This window comes from Balaenoptera ricei, chromosome 20 (genome assembly GCF_028023285.1).
Source record: "Balaenoptera ricei isolate mBalRic1 chromosome 20, mBalRic1.hap2, whole genome shotgun sequence".
NCBI classification, from domain to species: Eukaryota; Metazoa; Chordata; class Mammalia; order Artiodactyla; family Balaenopteridae; genus Balaenoptera; species Balaenoptera ricei.
The window spans coordinates 25,277,700-25,303,306 of record NC_082658.1 but is presented as its reverse complement, the minus strand read 5'-3'; the positions used below and the strand labels follow the sequence as shown (position 1 = coordinate 25,303,306).

Sequence of the window (25,607 nt, the reverse complement as noted above, 5' to 3'; positions counted from 1 at the left end):
AATAATTATTGTATTGACCCCAACCTTCACAAGCTTAAATTTGTTTCGGGAGCAAGAACTATATACAAAAAATAAGTTACAATTGGGTCTTCCCTGGTGGCGCAGTGGTTAAGAATCCACCTGCCAATGCAGGGGACACGGGTTCGAACCCTGGTCTGGGGAGATCCCACATGCCACGGAGCAACTAAGCCTGTGTGCCACAACTACTGAGCCTGCGCTCTAGAGCCCACGCGCCACAACTACCATAGCCCGTGCGCCTACAGCCTGTGCTCCGCAACTAGAGAAGCCACCGCAATGAGAAGCATGCGCACCGCAACGAAGAGTAGGCCCCGCTCGCTGCGACTAGAGAAAGCCTGCGCGCAGCAACGAAGACCCAATGCAGCCAAAAATAAATAAAATATAAATAAATTTATAAAAAAAAGTCACAACTGCCAAATAAAACAAATGGTATTTTTTAAAAAGGTGCCATATAACTATTTAAAAGGGCAAGAAAGATGTAGAATGGACAGGCTATGGAAAGCCTTGTGAAGAGTATGAGATCTGAGCTAGGTCCTGAATGAAGGAGGGATCTGAAGAAGCAGAGAGGAAATGAGAAGACAGGATGAGGAGAGTAAGGCTGTTATCGTGAAGAAGCACAGTATACTTAGGCCCAGTCAAAGGGACTTTACCAGGGGTTAGCTGGTGATAAGGTTATAAACGCAGTCAGTGTAGGGACAGAAAATGGAAGGGTTTGACTGTAGAGCTGAGAGATGTGGGCATCACTAACAGTGGCAGAGAGAGTCAAAAAAAAAAAAAAGGGAAAATCAACAGAGTTTTCTCATTAGATGTGAAGGATAAAGAAAAATATCAAAGATGATTTAGACAATTTGAATTTCCATACCCATATCTAACAGGAAAATACAGGTGGGAGAGCACATCTTTTTTATTACTGTTAAGACAATCAGCCTCAATTCAGAGATCTAGTTCTATCTTTTGCAGAGTGACTAGATAAGTTTTTTGCTAAATATTCCTAACATTCCTTTACAATGACAACCACTACCAAAAAATTAAGTCCAAACCTCCTTCAAGATTAGACCCCACGCACCACAACTACTGAAGCCTGCGTGCCCTAGAGCTCGTGCCCCACAAGAAGAGAAGCCACCACAATGAGAGGCCCGTGCACCGCAACGAAGAGTAGCCCCCGCTTGCCGCAACTAGAGAAAGCCCGTGTGCAGCAACGAAGACCCAACACAGCCAAAAAAAAAAAAAAAAAAGATTAGACCCCTCACTTTACCTTTCTAACATCATTTCCCTCCACATCCCTCCACAAACTCTATTAAGGTCTGTCTACTCAATGTTCCCTGAGCATGACATATAACTTCTCATGCCAGTCATTTGTTAATCCTGCCCCGTCAGCCGAGAATGCCCTTATTTCTCTCCCTATCAACTGAATCTCACTAATCTCTCAATATTCAGTTCAAACACCACTAACTCTTTCTAAAAATCCCCAGCCCCTATCACTTTCCTGTGTGTATTTCCACTCTACTACTCCTGGCTTTATTACACTTATTTCATCCTGTATTGTATAAAATTTGTTTATATGACCACATTCCCATTGCCAGTGATTGATTTAGAGGTGGGTCCATTATTAAGTTTTGGACAGAGAGATTTAAGTGAAATCAGCTGGAAGGCTTCTGAGAAAGATTTCCAAACTCTTAAAAGAGCATAAGAAAGCACTAACCACCACCCTCTGCTGGATGTCATCTTGTCTGGATATGATGCCTGGAACTGTGGTACCCATCTTGCATCCATGATGAGAACTGGCTAAAGGACAAAGCAGACAAGTCCAAGATGGCAGAGCAGAAGGTGGAAAGAATGTGGGTCCTTGATGATGTCACTAAACCACAGATTTAAGCCAATCCTAGACTGAGGCATCTTGTTACTTGTTATGATAAATTTTCCTTATTTTCAAATTATTTTGAATTGGATTTTCTATCATTTGAAGCCCAAAGCATCTTAATTTATACAGTCATGTTTGAGATGCAAATTAGACGTCTATGCAGAGACATCAAGTAGTCAATTGGATAGAAGATCAGGGGAGAAGTCAAGACTGGACCCGTATATTTGGGAGACAGCAGCATACAGAAAGAATTTACATTTGAGGGCTGGGAAGACCGGATAGAGAGAGAAAAGAAAGCTTTAGGGCACCCTATGGGCAGAGGAGAAAAAGCCAACAAGGAAGAAAGAAGAAATTAACACTGAGGGAAAATGAAAACACTAAACTGCAAGGCGCAGAAGCCAAGAGATTAAGCTTCAAGAAAGAAGAGCTGTTCAGCTGCATCAAATGCTGCTAAAACATTGAGTAAGATAGAGAAAAATGACCACTGAATTTAGTGGCTGAATAATTCCTTAACATAAAGGCCACCTTGTCCTTCCACAGCCTCCTTCTCCCTGGAAAAACAGCCGTCTTGAGTTAATTAGTATAATGGTTAAGGGCTCAGACTTGGGCTGAGTTCTGGAGCTACCACTCCTAGCTGTGGGGCCTGCTCAATCAACCAGCCTACCCTGTGAGAAGGAGGGAATGGCAGCTGAGGAATGGCAGCTGGAACTGGACTCCAAATAGACAAAAGGTTTGCATTCGGTTTTTAAAGATGGGAGAGACTTGAGCGTGTTTACATGTTGATGGGAAGGAACACCTTTTACCACAAGGAACCCATTACAAGAAAACATTTTGGAATTTATTAGAGTAGGTTAGTTTATTAAGCTTTAAAAAATTATATACAGATTAAAAAGTATGATAAAGCCACAAGCTTAATCTCTACCTCATTTCAGAACATATCAACGAACAGAAAAACGATACACATTATACGATATAACGATACACGATACTTATTTATCACAATAAGTAGTAATAGTAAATAGTTAATAAAAAGTACCTAATCTTCTCTTGGTTTTACTAAAAAGATGATTCCAATATTAAAACACAAAGTACTAAATCATAAAAGCTCAGATATTTTAAAAGCTAAGGAAATCTATAACATAGCTACCTAAAACTGTTTGGAATACCCTCCTAAAACACTTTGTCTTTTATATATATATATATATTTTTTATACAGCAGGTTCTTATTAGTCATCAATTTTATACACATCAGTGTATACATGTCAATCCCAGTCTCCCAATTCATCACATCACCCTCCCCACCACCACTTTCCCCCCTTGGTGTCCATACGTTTGTTCTCTACATCTGTGTCTCAATTTCTGCCCTGCAAACCAGTTCACCTGTACCATTTTTCTAGGTTCCACATATATGCGTTAATATATGATATTTGTTTTTCTCTTACTTCACTCTGTATGAGTCTCTAGATCCATCCACATCTCTACAAATGACCCAATTTCGTTCCTTTTTATGGCTGAGTAATATCCCATTATATATATGTACCACATCTTCTTTATCCATTTGTCTGTCGATGGGCATTTAGGTTGCTTCCATGACCTGGCTATTGTAAATAGAGCTGCAATGAACACTGGGGTGCATGTGTCTTTTTGAATTATGGTTTTCTCTGGGTATATGCCCAGTAGTGGGATTGCTGGGTCATATGGTAATTCTATTTTTAATTCTTTAAGGAACCTCCATACTGTTCTCCATAGTGGCTGTATCAATTTACATTCCCACCAACAGTGCAAGAGGGTTCCCTTTTCTCCACACCCTCTCCAGCATTTGTTGTTTGTAGATTTTCTGATGTTGCCCATTCTAACTGGTGTGAGGTGATACCTCATTGTATCAGTCTTTAATACATTCTCAAATCTGAAGTATTTTTTCCCTTTGGTCTTATTGAAGAAATATGCTGTCAGGAGATAAGCCTTCTATAAGCTTGTGTACACAACCACGTAAGAAAATATTAAAACATTTTAATGTTCACTTCAGGAAATTCTAAAATTTAAAACCACTCCAAATTAAAATATGACCACTTCAAAGAAAAGGGGATAATTTCAAAGTTAAGACCAAAACAGCTTTTGATACAAACCACTGCATGTTGCAGAAGCAGTAACCTAGTTTCACTTTGAGTGTAGTGTTTGTTGCCCTCAAGGGATCTGCAACTTTCGAGCAAGATTTTTTCATTAAATGCCATATAACAGGTAAAGCAGAGGAGGAAAAAAAGTCAATACATCTTCATGCTACAACACATCTCAACTGTTCAGTTTAAGGGAAGAAAAGCACAGTACTTACGAACACATACATATACAAACACGCACACATATACATGTATCACATTGATAAGCGGCTGTTAGTTATTGGTGAGATAACACTAAAATGTTAACTCAAGGCTAACCTATAGAACATGTGGCAGTTTAACAATCTGCTTGTGAGGCGCAAAAATCCCCAGCATCACACAAAATTACTCTTGACTATTTGCTCCCTGGTTCAGTAATTGGTCGGTAATAACCTGAGCAGAGAAAGCTGGTGGAAGACGTTCAAATATACAAAGGTTTTTCCACATAGAATTCTTAATTACTTTTTCCCAAAACATGGTTCTCCATATTGAGCGGTGAATACTATGCATATTTCAGAAAGACAGAAATCCCAAACATCCACATTTCTGAGTGAACAACCTGTTCCAAGACACTATCTCCCTATAAGCCCCAGAGAAGTTACTTTGAGGGTATAAAATAAATTAATTAGTAACAATACACACTTTAGAATTTATATTTTAACTGCACTGGAATGTCTAAAAAATGAGCCTACGAACAGCAAAGGCACTGAGCCCAAGAGGAAGTGAACAGACTCCTGGCTTGCAGACAAATGAGTGGGTGGAGGAAACATTTATGTGGGGAGGATGATTTTTACACGATGCTTTTCTTAATCTAAAGAAAACCACAGCTCTTAGCAATATATGTGCTATAAATAGATGTAATCAGTTAAAAACCTGAATACTTGTTTGCCTACTTGTTTTGTTTTTAAATAACTTTTGTCATAACCCAAATCCAATGAGTGATCAAGATAATCAAGCCAACGTGACCAAGCAGGTTGCCCAGTTAAAGGCCTGGGGACATATGACCAAGACTAATTCCCCTTCACCTGTTTATGCTGAGGAAAATATTTTAATTAGTAATGTGGGTTTTTCTTGTAACATCTTTAAATATACTTCCCTCACCAAAATCAAAGAGTTTTCACACTGGTTCACATCAATGTAAAATTTCTACCAACTACTTTTGGCAACATCTTTAAGAAATGTGGCTAGAGCAATCAGAGTTTTGATCACAGAACCATTGTTCTAGCAACTGCTCCCTCCTTCCCCAGCTCCTCCCCGCCAAAACCCCACATCTATCGAAGATCACAAAGTTCCTGTCAAGTAAGTATTAGTCTCTTTCATAAATAGAGGAAATTAAGGCCTGCTGACTAAAAGGTGACAGGGGCTCTGAGAGAGTACGAACTAGTTGAGTGTATAACTGCTATGCTCTTTTCTCCCTTAAAATAAAACCCGATCAGAGGACAGATGACTTTTTTTGGAAGTGGAGGTGAGAGTTGCTGGTAAAGAGGTAATGTAACCTAGGTTTTCTAATATTTTTACAATGGACATGTATTCTTTTTTTTTTTTTAATAAATTTACTTATTTATTTATTTTTGGCTGTGTTGGGTCTTTGTTGCTGCACGCAGCCTTTCTCTAGTTGTGGAGAGCGGGGGCTACTCTTTGTTGCGGTGCGCGGGCTTCTCATTGCGGTGGCTTCTCTTGCTGCAGAGCATGGGCTCTAGGCGCGCGAGCTTCAGTAGTTGCAGCATGCGGGCTCAGTAGTTGTGGCTCACGGGCTGTAGATCACAGGCTCAGTAGTTGTGGCGCACGGGCTTAGTTGCTCCACAGCATGTGGGATCTTCCAGACCAGGGCTCGAACCCGTGTCCCCTGCACTGGCAGGCGGATTCTCAACCACTGCTCCACCAGGGAAGCCCAGATTAATTGTTAATAATGCCCCTCTCACACATCTCTCCCAGTCTGGATAATAAATTATATGGTTACCCATTTATGCAAAAAACAAATATACTACTGTTCCTATATGGCAATAGGTTTGTAAAATGTGTATCATTTCCAGATTTTATCTTTTTTAATTCATTTTATTCATTTTTATTACACATTAGATTTTCTTAAATTATAAAAAGTAACTTATTTTAGACCTTCATCTCATTCTGATATACACCTGTCATACAATAAAATCAAAGATTTGCTTTAATCAAATACGAGAAAATCAAAATCTGATTTTACCACATCAAAATGTATACAGAGGGACTTCCCTGGTGGCGCAGTGGTTAAGAATCTGCCTGCCAATGCAGGGGACACAGGTTCGAGCCCTGGTCCGGGAAGATCCCACATGCCGTGGAGCAGCTAAGCCCGTGAGCCACAACTACTGAGCCTGTGCTCTACAGCCCACAACTACTGAAGCCTGTGTGCCTAGAGCCCATGCTCTGCGACAAGAGGAGCCAACGCAATGAGAAGGCCGTGCACAGCAACAAAGACCCAGCACAGCCAAAAATAATAAATAAATAAATAAATTTATTTAAAAAAATGTATACAGAGTAAATAAATCAAATGAATAAAAAAGTAGAAACTTTAAAGACTATAAGCCCCTTGAGGAGAGATTGTTCTTTTTAAAATACTACTTCAACATTCTAGCCTGTGTCTAGCTCAGTACTGAGAACATAATGAGGTCCAGATTGAGGCCTGTGCTCTAGAGCCCATGAGCCACAACTACTGAGCCCACGTGCCACAACTACTGAAGCCTGTGCGCCTAGAGCCCGTGCTCCACAACAAGAGAAACCACTGCAATGAGAAGCCCACGCACTGCAACAAAGAGTAGCCCTCACTCACCGCAACTAGGGAAAGCCTGCATGCAGCAACGAAGACCCAACTCAGGCAAAAATAAATAAATAAAAATAAATCAATCTATAAAAAAATTATTTAAAAAAAAAGACTCAGGAGGGACTTCTCTGTGGCGCAGTGGTTAAGAATCCGCCTGCCCATGCAGGGGACACGGGATCGAGCCCTGGTCCGGGAAGATCCCACATGTCCCGGAGCAACTAAGCCCGTGCGCCACAACTACTGAGCCTGTGCTCTAGAGCCTGCGAGCCACAACTACTGAGCCCACGTGCCACAACTACTGAAGCCCACATGCCCAGAGCCTATGATCTGCAACAAGAGAAGCCACCACAATAAGAAGCCCGCGCACCGCAATGAAGGGTAGTCCCCGCTCGCCGCAACTAGAGAAAGCCTGCACACAGCAACGAAGACCCAACGTGGCCAAAAATAATAAATAAATAAATAAATAAATTTATATATTAAAAAAAGACTCAGGAGCCAGCCTGATAAGCTCCTAATGGACAAAAACAGGACAACTGAGTATCAACAAGGATGAATAACAGTAATGCACTGAAACATTTCAAATATGCTTAAATCCATTGGTCACCTTTAGAGGATGCTGAGAGAACCAACTCATTCTTCTGAAAACTGGTAAGTGAAGGGCAAGAATCAAGCATTTAGTCTCCATTCCTATCAGATCTGTACCTCAAGGAAACTAAATATTTGTTGAGGGGAAATTTCTTTTTATAGAAGTATTCCAGCTAATAATTGAAGAAGAAGTTATAGTGTTTGGTATTATTTTGCACCCCATAATGAATTAATAGATATAGGCAAAGATCATCAGTGGCTGGTAACAGTACCAAAGAAGAAACAACCAGCACTGTACGTCTCCTGGTAGAATTATACATCACCAGCTATTAGTCTTGTCCTGCACCCACAAGAAAAACTGAACCTTAATCTGATCAAGCCTGTAGATCTAAAAGCCAATTTACAGGAAGTAAAAGGCACCGAGGAACATGTTAAACGATATCACACGGATATAATCAGCACAATCCAGACTATGGGAGACTATACAACAAATGATAGGGATTCTTCAACAAAAATTCCAAGGAAAAAGAAAGAAAGAGAAAAATAGGACGGAGAACTTATAAAGAGACTTAACAGACATATTAACCAATCACTCTTCTTTACACCTTAATTCAACATTCTAGCCTGTGTCTAAATGTTGAAAACACTAACTGAAAAAACAATTACGAGTCAATTGGGAAGTACAGACACTGACTGAACACTTAATGATGGTCAGGAAGTCTTTTACTATAATCATGGTATTAAGTTGTCTTTTTTTTTTTCCACACACACACACTGTATTTTATTTTTACAACAGATAAATAAACTGACACCAAGCATTGTAAATGGATGACCACAACAAAAGCAACAATGATTGCAATTACCAAACAGAAACACACTCATACTATGTCATAATATTGACATTCAGTCCAGTAATCCTCCACTGTAACAGCTCCTTTACTTTGCAGTGAAAATTGATTTGTATATTTTTTGCCTCTGAGTCCCTGTGGGATTTTTTTTTTTTTAATTCAAACAGAAAGTCACAAAAATTATAATCATCCTCATCAGTTCACTCAGTCCCATGTAATTAATTTTTTTTTCATCTTGATCTTTTGTTAGCACTTTTATGAATTCATCAGTTTTCCATTTGAGTTCTGAACATGCTTATTCATTCAGTTCAGCAGTATAGTCAGTTACCAGAAACCTGTACTTGTCACAGTCTTTTCCATGAATTCCTTGAAGATGAACCCCTTTTATAGGAACATTTTTGCAAAAGCATCAGAGTACACCCAGAACTGTCTGTAAATGACAAAAGACTTAAAAAACCACTGACCGAACACTTAATGATGGTCAGAAAGTCTTTTAGTATAATCATGGTATTAAGTTGTCTTTTTTTAAAAAAAGAATTTTTGTATATAAAAATAATATGATATGACATTTAGAATTTCTTCAAAGTCATTGGAGGGACGGAATTATAGTGGGGGTGGATATATATGAAACAAGATTAGCCATGTACTAATAATTGTTGAAGCTGGGATATGGGTATATTTTGGTTCATTATATTTTCCCGTTTATATATTTGAGAATTTCTATAATATAAAAAGGGTTTTGAAAGACCAAAAATATCATAATTTAGAAACATACAGGACACTATAACCTGACAACAATGGAGAAAAAATATTTTGTGACAACTACAATTAACTCTAAATTAACCTTTTGACATAACTAAGGAATTACAGAAGTAAAATATAGTTTGAAAATCCCTCTGTATTATGACTACATTTAATTTTCTTTTATACAACTTAAATTTTATATCTCTAAAAACTATAATGTAAGCAATATGGTATATTTCCTTTTTTTTGTGGGAGAAAAATATTTATTATTAAATAGAAATAAACCCAGCTATACATTATGGTTAAGTGTAGAGTACTTTGTGTGTACTTTTTTTTTTAATTTAATTTTATTTATTTTTTTAAACAGCAGGTTCTTATTAGTTATCCATTTTATACACATCAGTGTATACATGTCAATTTCAATCTCCCAATTCATCACACCACCACCCTCACCCCACACCACTTTCCCCCCTTGGTGTCCATACATTTGTTCTCTACATCTGTGTCTCTATTTCTGCCCTGCAAACCTGTTCATCTGTACCATTTTTCCAAGTTCCACATATATGCGTTAATATACGATATTTGTTTTTCTCTTTCTGACTTACTTCACTCTGTATGACAGTCCCTAGATCCACCCACGTCTCTACAAATGACTCGGTTTTGTTCCTTTTTATGGCTGAGTAATATTGCATTGTATATATGTACCACATCTTCTTTATCTATTCGTCTGTCAATGGTTGCTTCCATGTCCTGGCTATTGTAAATACTGCTGCAATGAACATTGGGATGCATGTGTCTTTCTGAATTATGGTTTTCTCTGGGTATATGCCCAGTAGTGGGATTGCTGGGTCATATGGTAATTCTATTTTTAGTTCTTTAAGGAACCTCCATACTGTTCTCCATAGTGGCTGTATCAATTTACATTCCCACCAACAGTGCAAGAGGATTCCCTTTTCTCCACACCCTCTCCAGCATTTATTGTTTGTAGATTTTCTGATGATGTCCATTCTAACTGGTGTGAGGTGATACCTCATTGTAGTTTTGATTTGCATTTCTCTAATAATTAGTGATGTTGAGCAGCTTTTCATGTGGTTCTTGGCCATCTGTATGTCTTCTTTGGAGAAATGTCTATTTAGGTCTTCTGCCCATTTTTGGACTGGGTTGTTTGTTCTTTTAATATTGAGCTGAATGAGCTGTTTATATATTTTGGAGATTAATCCTTTGTCCATTGACTCGTTTGCAAATATTTTCTCCCATTCTGAGGGTTGTCTTTTCGTCTTGTTTGTAGTCTCCTTTGCTTTGCAAAAGCTTTGAAGTTTCATTAGGTCCCATTTGTTTATTTTTGTTTTTATTTCCATTACTCTAGGAGGTGGATCAAAGTGATTTATGTCAAAGAGTGTTCTTCCTATGTTTTCCTCTAAGAGTTTTATAGTGTCCAGTCTTACATTTAGGTCTCTAATCCATTTTGAGTTTATTTTTGTGTATGGTGTTAGGGAGTATTCTAATTTCATTCTTTTACATGCAGCTGTCCAGTTTTCCCAGCACCACTTATTGAAGAGACTGTCTTTTCTCCACTGTATATCCTTGCCTCCTTTGTCAAAGATTAGTTGACCATAGGTGCGTGGGTTTATCTCTGGGCTTTCTATCCTGTTCCATTGATCTATATTTCTGTTCTTGTGCCAGTACCATATTGTCTTGATTACTGTAGCTTTGTAGTATAGTCTGAAGTCAGGGAGTCTGATTCTTCCAGCTCTGTTTTTCCCCCTCAAGACCACTTTGGCTATTCAGGGTCTTTTGTGTCTCCATACAAATTTTAAGATTTTTTGTTCTAGTTCTGTAAAAAATGCCATTGGTAATTTGATAGGAATTGCATTGAATCTGCAGATTGCTTTGGGTAGTACAGTCATTTTCACAATATTGATTCTTCCAATCCAAGAACATGGTGTACCTCTCCATCTGTTTGTACCATCTTTAATTTCTTTCATTAGTGTCTTACAGTTTTCTGCATACAGGTCTTATGGTATATTTCTGATTTAATAAAACTTTAATCTCAAATATGCTAACACAGAATGATCAAAAGTATAAAAGAAAAATTAAACATGTTAGAAGTAAAACAATTTGCCTAATAAGGTCATCACTCAGTCAAGATCAGAATCCAGCCTTTAGAGAGTAGACATTACTGTATTCCAGATACTAAGTTAGCTTTTAATGTTTCAGTGACAGGACAATAAAACTGAACCACAAACTTCTGTCTTCATGTGGAACTTACTATGTAGATCTGGCTACAGGTAAGGTTTTAGATCTATATTGCTTAAGTACATAGCCAATATTTTAGTAAGAACTGGCATTAAAGCTACTTTATATGTGTTCTCCAACTGATATACTACACAGTACATTCTGCCACCTTCATATTTACAGGTCCAACTAGGAAACCATTATCCAAAGTACGTGTATGTTTATAGAGAGAGACTTGTGGGTGTGCAGAAGACCATTTTAGATGATTTTCTAAATCTGCTGTACTATGAGGTGACCAGGATTCTCCTCTTATTCAGTCAGTGTTGTGGTGTTGCTATCACCGTAAGTACAATGGCCGTAAGCATTTCACTGTATAAAAGTCATATGTAAGCACAGGCCATAGCCACGGTTCTCACCATTAAATGAAAAACTACCTTCTTCCTTCCCTGGTTTTCTCCCTCCATCATGAGTCAGCAAATATCATGTATTCTCAGTTCTAAGCTCCATTTTACTGTTTCTAAAACAAGGATGCTACATACTTTTCCTCAGTTCTAGGATGTTATTGATTTTAAGTTCTTATTTTATGGTCAAGTTTGTGGAAGATCCAAATGAAGCAGCTATAGTCTCTGAGGATCCAAACCTCATCTTCATTTTGGGCTTGTTCCTTCTACCTTACCCCAATATCTAATGAACCAACAAGTCCTGTTTTTAAAAACTGCCTTGTCCTCCCTGTTCCAATTGCTAACGTAACCTCTGAGTTCAGGCCCTCATCATCTCATACACAGATTACAACAGTCTTTCTGCCTCCCTCTTTCAAACCACCTTACACAGAGATTCTTTAAGCTATATTTTCCTAAAGAATTTGGATCGTGTCACTCCCTAGCTACAAACCTTTACTGGTTTCTAGAGCCTTGGAATAAAGTTCAGTTCCTTAGCAAAGCATTCAAAAGCCCTCCACCATCTGCGCCCAACTGACTTTTTCAGTCTTGGCTCCCAAAGTCCTCCCCCCGACGTAACATCCTCATGCTATTTTTCAAATGCACCTTGACTTTTTCCACTTCTAAGCCTTTGACTATGTCATTCTTTCCTTCTACCTAGAACATCATTCCCCCTGCCATCCATATGACCATAACATCCTAACCACCTTTTAAGACCTAGCTCAAAAGTACCTTCCTCATGAAACTTTTCTTGACCACCATTTTTGTTTCGTAGAATGCTTAGGAGGATTTTTATTTTCTTTTAAAAGGACGTGTAAGCTAATGGAAAGAATACTCAACAGTTCTGTTTAAGCTGGGAGGAAAGTGATTTTAAAAAATCCATATCCATGTGATGTTGTCCATTTCTTCCTCCTCTTCCATAAACTAAACTGTTTCAGGGAATGATTTAAATTAATATAGAGTTTGGATGCCATGGTGTGCCTCAGGAGGGATTTTCTGCATTAGCAAGTGCAGAGTGAAAGATACTCAAGTAGTACCCCATCTGTAATGGTACTCTGCCTCAAGACCAGCACTTTTTTCTCCTTCAAGAACTGCTTAATACTTATATTCTCTCAGAGACAGACACTGCAGACAGTGTAACCATCTGGCACAAGTTAATTTTCTAGTAAACAAAAGGTGGCTATTTTCCATGTGCTCCTGGAGACAGGGACCTGTAACTGGACTGAAAAGGGTTATCACTGTGCAAGAGCTACACTCATCCATGTTATAAACCATTTTTCTGCATGGACACAAGAAGGGTGGGGAAAAAGACCTTCAAACCTACCCTAAAATAGCCTTGGAGAGAATGACTGTGAACATCAAAAGATAACTTTCAAAGATAATAATGTCAACGAAAACTTAAATTTGTCTAAACAAACAGACATCCAGATACATTATATATGGTATATACATAGGTACACTGTATGACTAAAATTAATCTATGAACAGATATTCAAGCTTATTCAAGTATAGAGTTTAAAAGCTTGATTTAGGATGTTTCCAAATAGAAAAATGATGTTAGTTGAAAAACTAGTGATATCTGAATTAAGTTTGGAGTTAAGTTGATAGTAATGTACCAGTGTTGGTTTCTTAGTGTATGTAAGACTTTAAACAATAACAGAACTAGATGAGGGGAACTACACTCAATATGTTGCAATAACCTATAAGGGAAAGAATCTGAAAAAGAAAAAAATATATATATATATCTGAATCACTTTGCTGTACACCTGAAACTAAGATGACATTGTAAATCAACTATACTTCAATAAAAAATTAAATTAAATTTTAAAAATTTTAAGAAGAGTAATATATGTGAAAAAATCTCAAAATCCTATACAAATGTTATACTTATTATTATGCTTTGTGTTTATATGGTTTTCTACTTTGTTCATAAGATATAACCATCTGCAATATTTTCATATTTCTACCTTTATTATAACTAAACAAAATGTCAACACAGTGAAGTAATTTTCAAATGTTAATTTTCATAGTTTGCCAAACATACAATAAACATGTTCCAACTTTAATGTTCCTACCATTTTATTTTACCTGTTCTAACAATTATAAGAGAACAATGAATTTGGCTAAGAATGATTTCAGATTAACTTCTCTAATACAAAGCACTCAACTTTTATAATATATGTGGAGCAAGTAATAAGCACGGAAATATGTAATTGCTTTTAAAGAAATATTTGTTTTCAATTTAGGTTTCAGAGTAATGTGGAAGACTAAATTATTTTATCTTAAATGGCTGTTAGGTAAAACTCTATGTATCAGTAATAGGTTAGGAAATGGAAGCATAGTTATAGAAAGAAGGAAAATAAACTTTTAAGAGCATTGGACCTTAAACTCTACTATTATTCCATAAACCACAAAAAGACCAAACAGTTATTAAAGATTATCAATCACAATTTATAATATTTCTCTATACAGTTAGTTGTACTCTGTTATTATAATATTTTTAAGTGTAGATTTTAATCCAAGGTTTTCTTTTTATAACCAAGAAATAAATGCATATGTGTTCATTTTGAGGAAGAAAAAAGAAGAGAACTGGATGAGGTGGTATATAGGTACTCTCTCTGTAACTTTTCTGTAAATCTAAAATTATTCCAAAATTTTAAATTTTTTATTTTAAAAAGGAGAACTTACTGGGATAACACAAATTGACATAATCACATTAATTAAAAGATTTTCTTTGAATTAAAAAAACAAGTTGGTTTATTAGTTTTTCTCAAAAGTGAGTTTTTTTTAAACTTTTTTTTGCGGTGCGGGGTGGTGGGGGCGGGCTGTGCCGCTAGGCTTGCAGGATTTCAGTTCCCCCACCAAGGACTGAACTGGGGCCTTCAGAGTCTTAACCACTGGACAACCAGGGAATTCCCTAAAAAACTGTTTTTTTAACTTTGATGTTTTTAAACTTTTTCAGGTTTACTTGGTAAAGACTATCAGTTACGAAACGGGCTGGGTTTTTTCAGCAGGATCCACCTACAAACACGTATAGGTATGTTTTATGGCTTAAATCCCAAACTGGCTAATGCCAAGATACCTGACTGACTTCTGACATCAGCTGCTATGGCCGACTATAGCTCAGAATGCTATGTGAATATGGAATAACTTTCCTTAGAACAGCTTAGCACTATTTTCCTAAGTGTGAAGTGTGCATATTTTTGGACCCAGCCATCGAGAATTCCTCATTAGTAGATAATACCACAGGTATACAAAGATGTGTACACAAGGGCATTCATTATAGCACTATTTAATATAACAAAAATTTGAAACATAAATAATGATATACACAGACACTGGCATACTACATAACCGAATTATGACATAGGTTTATATTAACAGACACAGAAATATGTCCACATGAAAAAAAAAGACTAAAGAACATGTGGGAATGGAATCACACAATCTCACTATGTAAAACTACGCATATACAACTATGCGTATATATGCTCATATTGAGAGATATCTCAGGACAGGGGTAAAGATGGGGAAGGAGATATTTTATTTTTTTCTTTATATTTTCTGTAATCCTTAAATAATTTTGGATAAGCCTGTATAATTTTTTTGAAAAATAATAAAGCTATTCTTCATAATGCTATAGAAGCAATTTGTTTCACACTCAAATAAGACATTAAGTACCCAAATATGTAATTTTTAAAAAGTGATCCCCTGTTCATGACTGAAAATGGCAAAATATGTTATTAAACTTACTGTAAACTATAACCCTAGAAAGCTGAGAAACAGTTCTACTATAAAAACATCAGACATTAGCCAAAGACTCTAGGTTGTCAATTTAACTGCAACATTAGCTATATAATTTTAGCTTATAGACAAGACACGTCACAGTATTATTATGCTTAGCTAGAGCTAAACTATAGTTATAAATATCAAGTTATTTCACAAAGATTCTATTTATAAATATGTACCTTAGCTGAGATCAGTCAATAGATTTTTTTTGCACAAGCAACAGAAATCTGTCCTCTTGCCAAGGATTTATCTTTCCATACCAATGAACTGGGGAGCTGCAAGAGAACTTATAACACATTCAATATTCTCCATTATATGAGAGATGAGGAAAGATGAAGCTTTAAAATGTTAAATGGTTCCTGTAAGGTCAACAGCTAGTTGATGGCAGAGCTGGGCCTATCACCCAGATGCTGGTCATAAGGCTCAAAATGAATTATTCCTACATACCCATTAGGATGGCTAAAATTAAAAATACTGACAATTTCAAGTGTCGCAAAGATGCAGAACAAATGGGACTTTCATATGTTACTGGTGGAGATGCAAAAGGGGACACTCTCTGGAAAACAGTTTGGCAGTTTCTTATAAAGTGAAACATACACACACCATATCAATCATCAAGCAGTCCCATTCCTAGGTATTTACTCTAGAGAAATGAGAACTTACATTCACCCAAAACTGGAAACGATCCAAATGTCCTTCAACTGGTGAATGAATAAACAACCTGTGGTACATCCACACAGTGGAATACTACTTGGCGATAAAACGGAACAAACTGTTGATCCACACAAAAACTTGGATGAATCTCATAGGCATTATGCTGAGTGAAAGAAGCCAGTCTCAAAGGGTTACATACGGAATGATCCCACTTACACAGCATTCTCCAAAAGACAAGACTATAGAGATGGACAACAGATCAATGATTGTCAGAGTGGAGGGTAGGGGAGAGTATGAATGAAAAGGGATTACAGAAGGAATCTTTGGGTGATGGACTTGTTCTGTATCCTGATTGTGGTGGTGGTTACATGAATATATACAGGTATTGATACTTAAAGAACTGTACACATGCCAAAATGTCTATTTTACTGTACATTAATTTAAAAATTAAAATAGGGACTTCCTTCAACGCACTGCAACTACTGAAGCCCGTGCACTCTAGGGGTCTGTGTGCTGCAACTACTGAGCCCACGTGCTGCAACTACTGAAGTCTGCACGCCTAGAGCCTGTGCTCCGCAACAAGAGAAGCCACTGCAATGAGAAGCCCGTGCACCACAACGAAGAGTAGCCCCCACTCGCTGCAACTAGAGAAATCCCGCGCGCAGCAACGAAGACCCAATGCAGCCAAAAATAAAACCCAAAACAACAAAAACCCCAGGGACTTCCCTGGTGGTCGAGTGGTTAGGACTCTGTGCTTCCAGTGCAGGAGGCATAGGTTCGATCCCTGGTCGGGGAACTAGGATTCCGTATGCTGCACGGTGTGGCCAAAAAAAAATACATAAAATAAAAAATAAAAAAAACTAAAACAGGGCTTCCCTGGTGGCGCAGTGGTTGAGAATCCGCCTGCCAATGCGGGGGAAACGGGTTCGAGCCCTGGTCCGGGAAGATCCCACATGCCGCGGAGCAACTGGGCCCGTGAGCCACAGCTACTGAGCCTGCGCGTCTGGAGCCTGTGCTCCGCAACAAGAGAGGCCACGATAGTGAGAGGCCCGCGCACCGCGATGAAGAGTGGCCCCCGCTTGCCACAACTAGAGAAAGCCCTCGCACAGAAACCCAACTCGCACAGAAGACCCAACACAGCCAAAAATAAAATAAATAAATAAATATTAAAAAAAAAAAAAAAAACTAAAACAAATTACTTACTCAGTCTCTGGCTTCTAAAAGCCAGAAATATTTATGGATTTTTAAATTCAATTTTAAAATTAATTTTTCAATTAGCAAAATAAAATGATTTGATGGGTCTTTTCCTACAAAATCTCAATGCCAAGAAAAGAATACATTCAACTTGGCAAGTTACATAGCCTCATTTTGTCTTAATTTCCCTGTTGGCAAAATGGGGATAATAATACCTACCTCAAAGGGTTATATGAGAATTAAATGGTAGATAATAAATAAATAAAAATATAGACATATTCACAGTATACATAACTTTGGGTATGGAAATGGAAGACAACTCCAACCAAGTAACTTTTAAGTTTTGTCCTTCCAGAGAACCAGGTTCTGATGATCGCTTTTCTGATAGAGCTGTCTCTGAAATATAGTCCAAGCCCAGAGTCTGATTTTCACACAGAAGTAAAAATTCACTACTGAGTCCTTGATGTATTTTTATTCTGTAACGACTGTACACAAATAAATTGTTGTTTAAACCAGATTCTGTGTTAAAGAAGATTACACTGTATATATTTGTATATATTTGTTTGTACATATTTCTTAGTCCTCTCAATTCTACCTAACTTAATGAATAAACAGGTAGCCTGTGCTCGTCTGTGTGTGTGTGTGTGTGTGTGTGCGTGTGTGTATGTGTGTGTATTAAGTAATAGCAGGTGTCCTACCTCTCAGAAGAACACAGTTTAAATGCTAGGCAAAATGAGAATCTAACCTTAACCTTTCCAGAGTTTCAGGTCTTTAAGAATTACCCCTCTATATGGAGTAAGGTCATAAATATGATGATTTTCTTCATGCCACATTTCTTAGCTTTCTACTTTCAAACTCATACCTTTAAGCCCAGCTTTTCGTTTTATCACTCCCCACCCCCATTTAATCCAGTAAGCATTTGCTTAGCATCTACTTCAAGAAAATACTTTTTGTTAAGCTCTATTTAGGGCAGTGATTTTCAAACTGTCTGTCCCAACCCAATTTTTACAAATGAAATAGAGTAAAATAACAGACTGCCTCACAGATGGTAAGGGTAAATACTGTTTCATGAAGCTTTTGTTTCAGTTGTGGGTGGGGACATGTATGTGAGTGAACAATGTAGGCATGCATATACTGCTTCTTACTGTGGATCATGGTCCAAAAGTTCGAGGAACAGTGTTACAGGGATTAAATAAACATCAGCTCTAGATTTAGAACAGTACAACCCTGCAACAGTTGGCTTCTCCGGACATGTTTTTTGGTACTCACTGTACCACCTGAGCTTAGAGACACAAGTCATCTTTAAAGAAAGAAAATCTAACTTTCCGTTTGAGGTGATGAAAAGGTTGAGGAGATACTGAAAGGCAGAACAAACTGTCCTTTGGTTATTGTTACCATCCCCGACAAGTTGGAATGGATGCAGAAGTGTATACTTTCTTTATCACAACCTGACAGGAGGAAACTAGCCATTTGAAATGAGATAATTTTTAAATTAAAAAGAATTATGTAGTATACACTTGCATGGATCAAAAATTTTAAATACAGAAGAGAATATAGTGAATAGAGCAGCATTACTCATGACAGCTGTACCAGAAACAATCCAAATGTCCATTAATGGTAGAATGGAGAAATAAATTATAATATATGCATACAACGGAATATTATATGAGAATAAACTAATTATTGTTACATATAATGATATGGGTGCATCTTATAAGCCATACTCAAATGAGTACATACCGTATTACACTTACATATGGCTTAGAGATTTTCCATAGTAATACACAGTTTTTTCATTCATTTTTGTAGCCATATAAAATTTATTCAGTTGCATGAATATATGTTACTTTATTTATCCAATTCTTACTGATGGGCATTTAGGTTTTTTCCAAACTTTTGATGAGTTAATTTAAATGACTTTGTATGCTTGGTATGCTAAAAAGAAAACTGAAGGGCTCAGGATCTTTCAGGCAAGGTAACTTCAAACTCTAGCTCCTAGTATATTAATACAGGAAAAGTCCCTGGGCATCTGGGTCACAGTTTTAAGAGGAACTGGGAAAAAATACATATTTATGCACAAAATTGCGATCATAAACACTCTCCTTGCCACCCCCTCAAAAAATGAAACACTTCCCATGTATTTCAATGTTTCTAGGCCACTGATACTATTCTAGATCTATTAAAATGATACATTCAGAAAGGTGAAAACAATTCATAAGAACCTAGTTACAAAACTCATTTTATAGCTCACACAGTGTAATTAAGAAGTTATATTCCATTGAATTCCCCAAACTGAATCAAAATTCCAAAGCTGAAAAGTATAAATGTGTAAAAGACTATATTCTACACTAGCATTAAAGACAAAAGGAATCACCCATCACTGCATATCTTGGTGAAATCCAGGTAGAGTCACAACCCTCTGATGCCACATGCATAGTAAAGACCAAACAATCAGGCTAAGGAGCCATTCTTTGCATCATTTCCATTCTTATTCTCTTCCAACAAACACTTCTCACCACACACTGATTGGTCTATCAAGAAACTGACAAAAGCAACTAGCTATGTGCTAAGCCATTTGACTCTAGTAAACTAGAAAAAATAATAATTAAAAAAATAGCACCCCTTTCCAAGAAAAATTTTACTTAGCAAATGTATTATATTTGAGAAAAAAATATATAACTCAATCATCTAAATTTTATTTGTTTAGTCAGTCTGGGCTCACACAGCATTAATGATGGTGTTATTAATATTATACATTCTGGCCGAGGTTAAGTTTTTTCAAGTGTTCTGCAAAGTCTAAGGAAAGTCTAAGACCATTATTTGCCAATCCCTCTTTATCAGCAACCCAATACTAGTGACTGATTCCACTGATGGGCAAGCCCCTAGGTGGCTCAATAATAAAAGAAAATAAGGCTTAGCAGATTTCCTTGAGGTAAATCCTAATGCATTACTGATGTGTCTACCTTATCTGAAAAGTCTCTAGCTAACTTTGGTGGGTTCATAGACTTATCACAGTGATATTCTGCAAAAATGACAGAATAATTTAATTCTATAGAACCCAAGAAATCCTATTTTAAAAGCTCTATGCACTGAACAAAACTGTATACATGCTCTTGAATCTACTTTTCAAGGTAACCAGTCTCTTAAACTATATTTAAAAAAGGAAAAAGATAATGTCATATTTTACCATAAAACTGCCTTTTTGACTAAAAACCTCAGAAGAGCAATAGGAATTCTTTAAGAAAAAATGTTCATAAGTGTTTTCAAAAATCAAAGGTAACTGCTATATAAACAAACAGATTAACTAAAATAAGCATCTGATGTCTTCACTGATTCTACCAAGCACTTTATGGCTTGCATTAACCATGAAAATTTACACAAGGCTTTGCACGTGATTCAACTCTGGACACAGAACTTACTGAGCTACGTTAATGTCCTAAAACACCCCTTTCACCGCATAAGCTCTGTAAAGGCTTAAAACAAGCACAGCCTGTGGGTAACACTGTACAATTTGGAGCCAAGTTTTATTGTCTCCACCAAGTTCAGCCAGCCATAGAGCAACAAATCAAAGTTCCAATAAGCACAGTGCACCTGCAAGACTTAGGTATGCTCCAAGTCAAATATTTGCAATTTTTTCATCCCAAATCAGCACAGATGAAAGTATGCAGATCGCAGAACCAGCCCTCTAAATCCTGTAAGCCAAAATGATCTGTAGTTTCACTCCCACATCACTTGTGTCCTACCATTTATTGAGTCCTTAATGCGCATATGTGCCAGGAACTGTTCTAGAAGTTTGCATATATTATCTCTAATACCTACAACAAATCCTGTTCTGCTGATGAGGAAACTGAGGCTAGAGAGGTCAAAGTGACTTGTCCAATGCCATAAAGCCAGTGGCGCTTTATTCAAACTTCGTTCTGCCTGGGTCCAAAGAGCCATCTCCCTGATCATTCCTCAGCTAAAGTCACTAACTCCAACAGCAGTTCTCCTTTATCAAAGTAAATTCAAGTGCTAACTGTCTGAAATGATGACAGTAGATGAGAAAAATATCATACCTAAAACCACGCCACAAGACCCAGGATTTCCCAGCGAGAAAACTCAGTTACCTCCTTTAGAATAACTAGTTCCAAAGGCTATGATTCAAAATCAACTGACTTTTTAGAACAAGGGAAATGAAACTCAAGAGTGTATTCACATTTTTGGTGAAATTTTCTAAAACTCTTGAGAAAAAGGTGATTTTTTTAAGCAATTCACTTTTACAGTTTACTTCTTTGATAGGCTTCAGACATTCAAAAACAAAATCACATCAGCAGCATTACTAATCAACTTTTGTCTACAGACTTGAAAAGTATCTTCTTACCACACTACAAGATTACTTCTCATACTTAGAGCAGAAATGGAAACAGCTCTGGGTGTCACGAATCAGATCTTGAGGCCACAGTTGCAGAAAGTAGGTGCTGTTTCCCTTGAGTACAAGCTGCTGATCTGAAACCTCCCAAGGGAAGGGTGTCTGAAGAAGGGTGTCTGACAAAGAGCATTGAAAAAACTAAAGCAAGCTGTTTGTATTAATGAGAGTGAGCTGCTGGCACCACTACTCCGTAAGTGTTTCACTGCTATGCAATTGTTTTCCAGCTTCCAAGCTCTGAATCTGGCAGAGAGAATGCTGTTCTCACAGCCATATGAGTTACATGATCAGCTGCTTTGTGGTGTGTGGGTGTTTAACTAGGTAAATGACTGGTTAGAAGAGGTTCTGCAATATTAAATCAAGGAAGCACACTGTCCCCTGAGATTTTAATGATTTGTCACTATACTACACTGACAAAGAAAAGCAACATATTTGCAACTTTGAAATACTTTGAGTTTAGGATAGGCAAATAATTTCTGACAGTAAAACTTAAGGCATGACATGAAAAAAATATATAACCTGTAATATAAGCCACTTCAATCACGTTTATTGAAAATCCTTCCATTAAAACATTTAAAAATGGATGATTCTGATGGCAACATCACCCTGAAAAAAGACATGAAATCATATCTAATAAAGTTGAAAAATCTTCACAGAGCAGGTGCTCTATTACGGGAATAATAAGGCCTTCTTTTTTTTTTTTAATTTATTTATTATTTATTTTGGGCTGCATTGGGTCTTTTTTTTATACAGTTTTTTTTTGTTTCTGTTTTTTTAAATTAATTAATTAATTTATTTTTGGCTGTGTTAGGTCTTCGTTTCTGTGCGAGGGCTTTCCCCAGTTGGGGCGAGCCAGGGCCACTCTTCATCGCGGTGCGCGGGCCCCTCACTGTCGCGGCCTCTCTTGTTGCGGAGCACAGGCTCCAGACGCGCAGGCTCAGCAGCTGTGGCTCACGGGCCCAGTTGCTCCGCGGCACGTGGGATCCTCCCAGACCAGGGCCCGAACCCGCGTCTCCTGCATTGGGAGGCAGATTCTCAACCACTGCGCCACCAGGGAAGCCCTGCATTGGGTCTTTATTGCTGCACGCGGCTTTCTCTATTTGCGTCAAGCGGGGGCTACTCTTCGTTGTGCAGCTCGGGCTCTAGCTGCATGGGCGTCAGTACTTGTGGCTCGCGGGCTCTAGAGTGCAGGCTCAGTAGTTGTGGCACACGGGCTTAGTTGCTCCGTGGCATGTGGGATCTTCCCAGACCAGGGCTCGAACCCGTGTTCCCTGCATTGGCAGGCGGGTTCTTAACCATTGCGCCACCAGGGAAGCCCAAGGCCTTCTTTTAAGAGATGGGATCAACCTCAAAGAACACAAAACAATTCCAGATAGGCATCAGAAAACAGACCACTGACTGTTGTTGAAATATATTACATTTAGAAGATAGTGCAAGGAATATACGTTATCAACTGGTCAAATTTAGGCAAGTTACTTTGAGTTCAGTTTTAACTGTTTCTGAAACTCTCACATACATCTCTTTACAGGAAGACAGGGAAATGATACCTTACAAATACCTAACTCACTGTGATCAAAGAACAGAATACAAGGATACATATTTAATCTATTTTGTTGCTTATTGCTCAGGACCAAAGTAATGCCAATCCTCGAGAGAAACAAAACAAAGCAAAACACAAAACTCAAATTCCTTTCACTTTTGCATAATATAGATCTTAACCTGAGGTCCCAGGACCAGGCTCAAGATGACTGTAATTGCATACAAAAGTATGTGTGTCTATTTCACCGAGAAGAGGGTCCTAAAGGCTTCCATGACTCCAAAGAAAGGTTAAGAACCACTGAAGTAGACTTTTCCAGAATCCCTAAAACTCAGCAGTGAACATTAAACAAAATTATACTAAAGGTAGTATCTATCTGCATACATGTGCACCGTCCTGATACAAACATCCAAGATGCCTGCCAGCCCTATCACAGTACAGCTCGCCACTCTCAAATCAGCCCTACATGGGAACATCACATGCACACACTCTCACATGCCAGCCACAGCAGCTCTTCATTCCCTAAGCATACACATGTGTCAACAAAGCATGTGCTAGTTGCCATTCCCAGAACAATACGGACCTGGCCATCTCTGGGAAAAAATACACGTTCTTCCCAAAATATTACTCTATATATTTACTATGCCTTGACCAAAGACGTTAAAAATTACAACAAAAATAAATGAAATTTAAAATAAAATGAAATTCCCACACACCATATGTATGTAATTAACTGGGAAAAAAGCATCACTCAGGTATTACTGAGGGTCCATGGGAGATGCATATAGGGGAAACACTGTAATAATGATGCTTGAACACGGGACAATCAAAGACAGACTCACGCAGCACCATCCTGAGAACATGGTTGTAGAAGGCACCCTTCTCCAAAGGCAAAAGCACATTCCTTTGATGGGCACAAGCCATTCCTGACAATGGATCCGCGATGACAGGGACTGTTCCCAAATCAGGAAGTGTGTGTGTGTGTTTTGTGGGGGAGGGATATGCTAGATGTGATCAAAGACTGGCTCTCTTCAAGAAGAGCATATGGGATCTTAAATCGTGAAGACAGTCTTCGAGGGTGAGGCAGGGGCATTTATCATTTCTACAGGAGACATTCCTCGACAATGAACATGTTCTGTGCAGATGTAACGCGGGTGTCACTACCTTTAGTGGCTCCCATCTAAGAATCTCAAGCAGAGCCTGATTGGAGGGGAGGAGGTGGTGGGGGTGGAGAAAGGTCTGCATTACCCTCCGGGTGAGTGTGGGGCGGGTGTACACTAGATACATTTTATCTCAGGCGGCACAATACTCCCGGGGGTTGGGGGTTTGGGCGCAGCCGCAGGGCAGGGGAGGCAGGGGGTGCAAGCCACCAGCTTCAGGGCAGGCGAAGGCTCGGAGGACCGGTGCAAACCTCCCCCTCGGCCCGCTAACCCGTGCAACACCAGCCTCCCCGCGGGCCGCGGGGCGAGCGGACTCTGCAAAACTGGAGTCCAGCCCGGGTCCGGGAAGGAGGGGGCGAAGGTGCAGAAGCGGGCGCCCCCGGCCCAGGCTCGGGGCCAGAAGAGCGCAGCGCCCCGGGCCTCCCCGCCGGATGGGGGCTGCTCCGGCCTACTGGACGCAGCTGCCTTGGCGAAGGGCTAACCCGGCGCCCAGAGCCCCAGTCGGCTCAGCGGGCGGCGGAGAGGAAGGACTGCTGCCAGGGGCGCAGCCGCGACTGTGGCGTGTGCGTTGGGGGCAGGGGCCCCTACTCACCCGGGCCGGCCGCCTCCGCCTCCGCCGCCCCGACCGCCGCCTCGGCGGTCCATCCCTGCGGCGGGGGGCCTGTAGCCGCGGCGCTCGAGTAACAACCACCGGCCGGGCCGGCCCCTCCCCCCTGCCCAACGTCTGTCCTCAGGGCCGCTCCGCAGTCCCGGCCTCGGCCGCCGCCGCCGCCGCCGCCGCCGCCGCAGCGCTACGTGGCCGCCGCTCCGACGTCTCGCGACTCCCTTCCGAGCGCGCGAGGGCGAGCGGGGCCGGCGGGGCGGGCGGCGCGCGGGGAGGGAGGCAGGGGAGGGGGTGTGCGTGTGTGCTTCTGTGTGCGGAGAGGACGGCAGAGAGGGAGGGAGGGAGGGCGAGCGGCGGCGAGAGCGCGCGCGCGCCCGCGGCCCCTTCCCTCTTCGGCCCCCCCCGCCCAACGGGGAGCCCGACACCTCCCTCCGCCCGCCCCCCTGGCATCCCGGCGCTGGGCGCGGCGGCGCGCATGCGCAGCCCTCGGGGCCGGCCCCGGCGCACCTTTTCTCCCTCCTGCCACATTGTGAGCGCTCCACCGCCCACAGAACTGCCGATTCCCGCTCCACCCCCGCCTCCCCCA

At 39.5% G+C, this 25,607-nt stretch overlaps 1 protein-coding gene across 1 annotated transcript in view; it reads right to left on the bottom strand.

Moving 5' to 3' along the window:
• The window catches only part of ZNF652 (zinc finger protein 652), a 69,632-nt gene extending 44,312 nt beyond the window's left edge, over positions 1-25,320 (bottom strand). The window contains exon 1 of the mRNA XM_059906871.1: positions 25,010-25,320. The gene's annotated coding sequence lies outside the window, so the exon portion shown is untranslated. The remainder of the gene's footprint in view (positions 1-25,009) is intronic.
• Between the last annotated feature and the right edge of the window lie 287 nt (positions 25,321-25,607).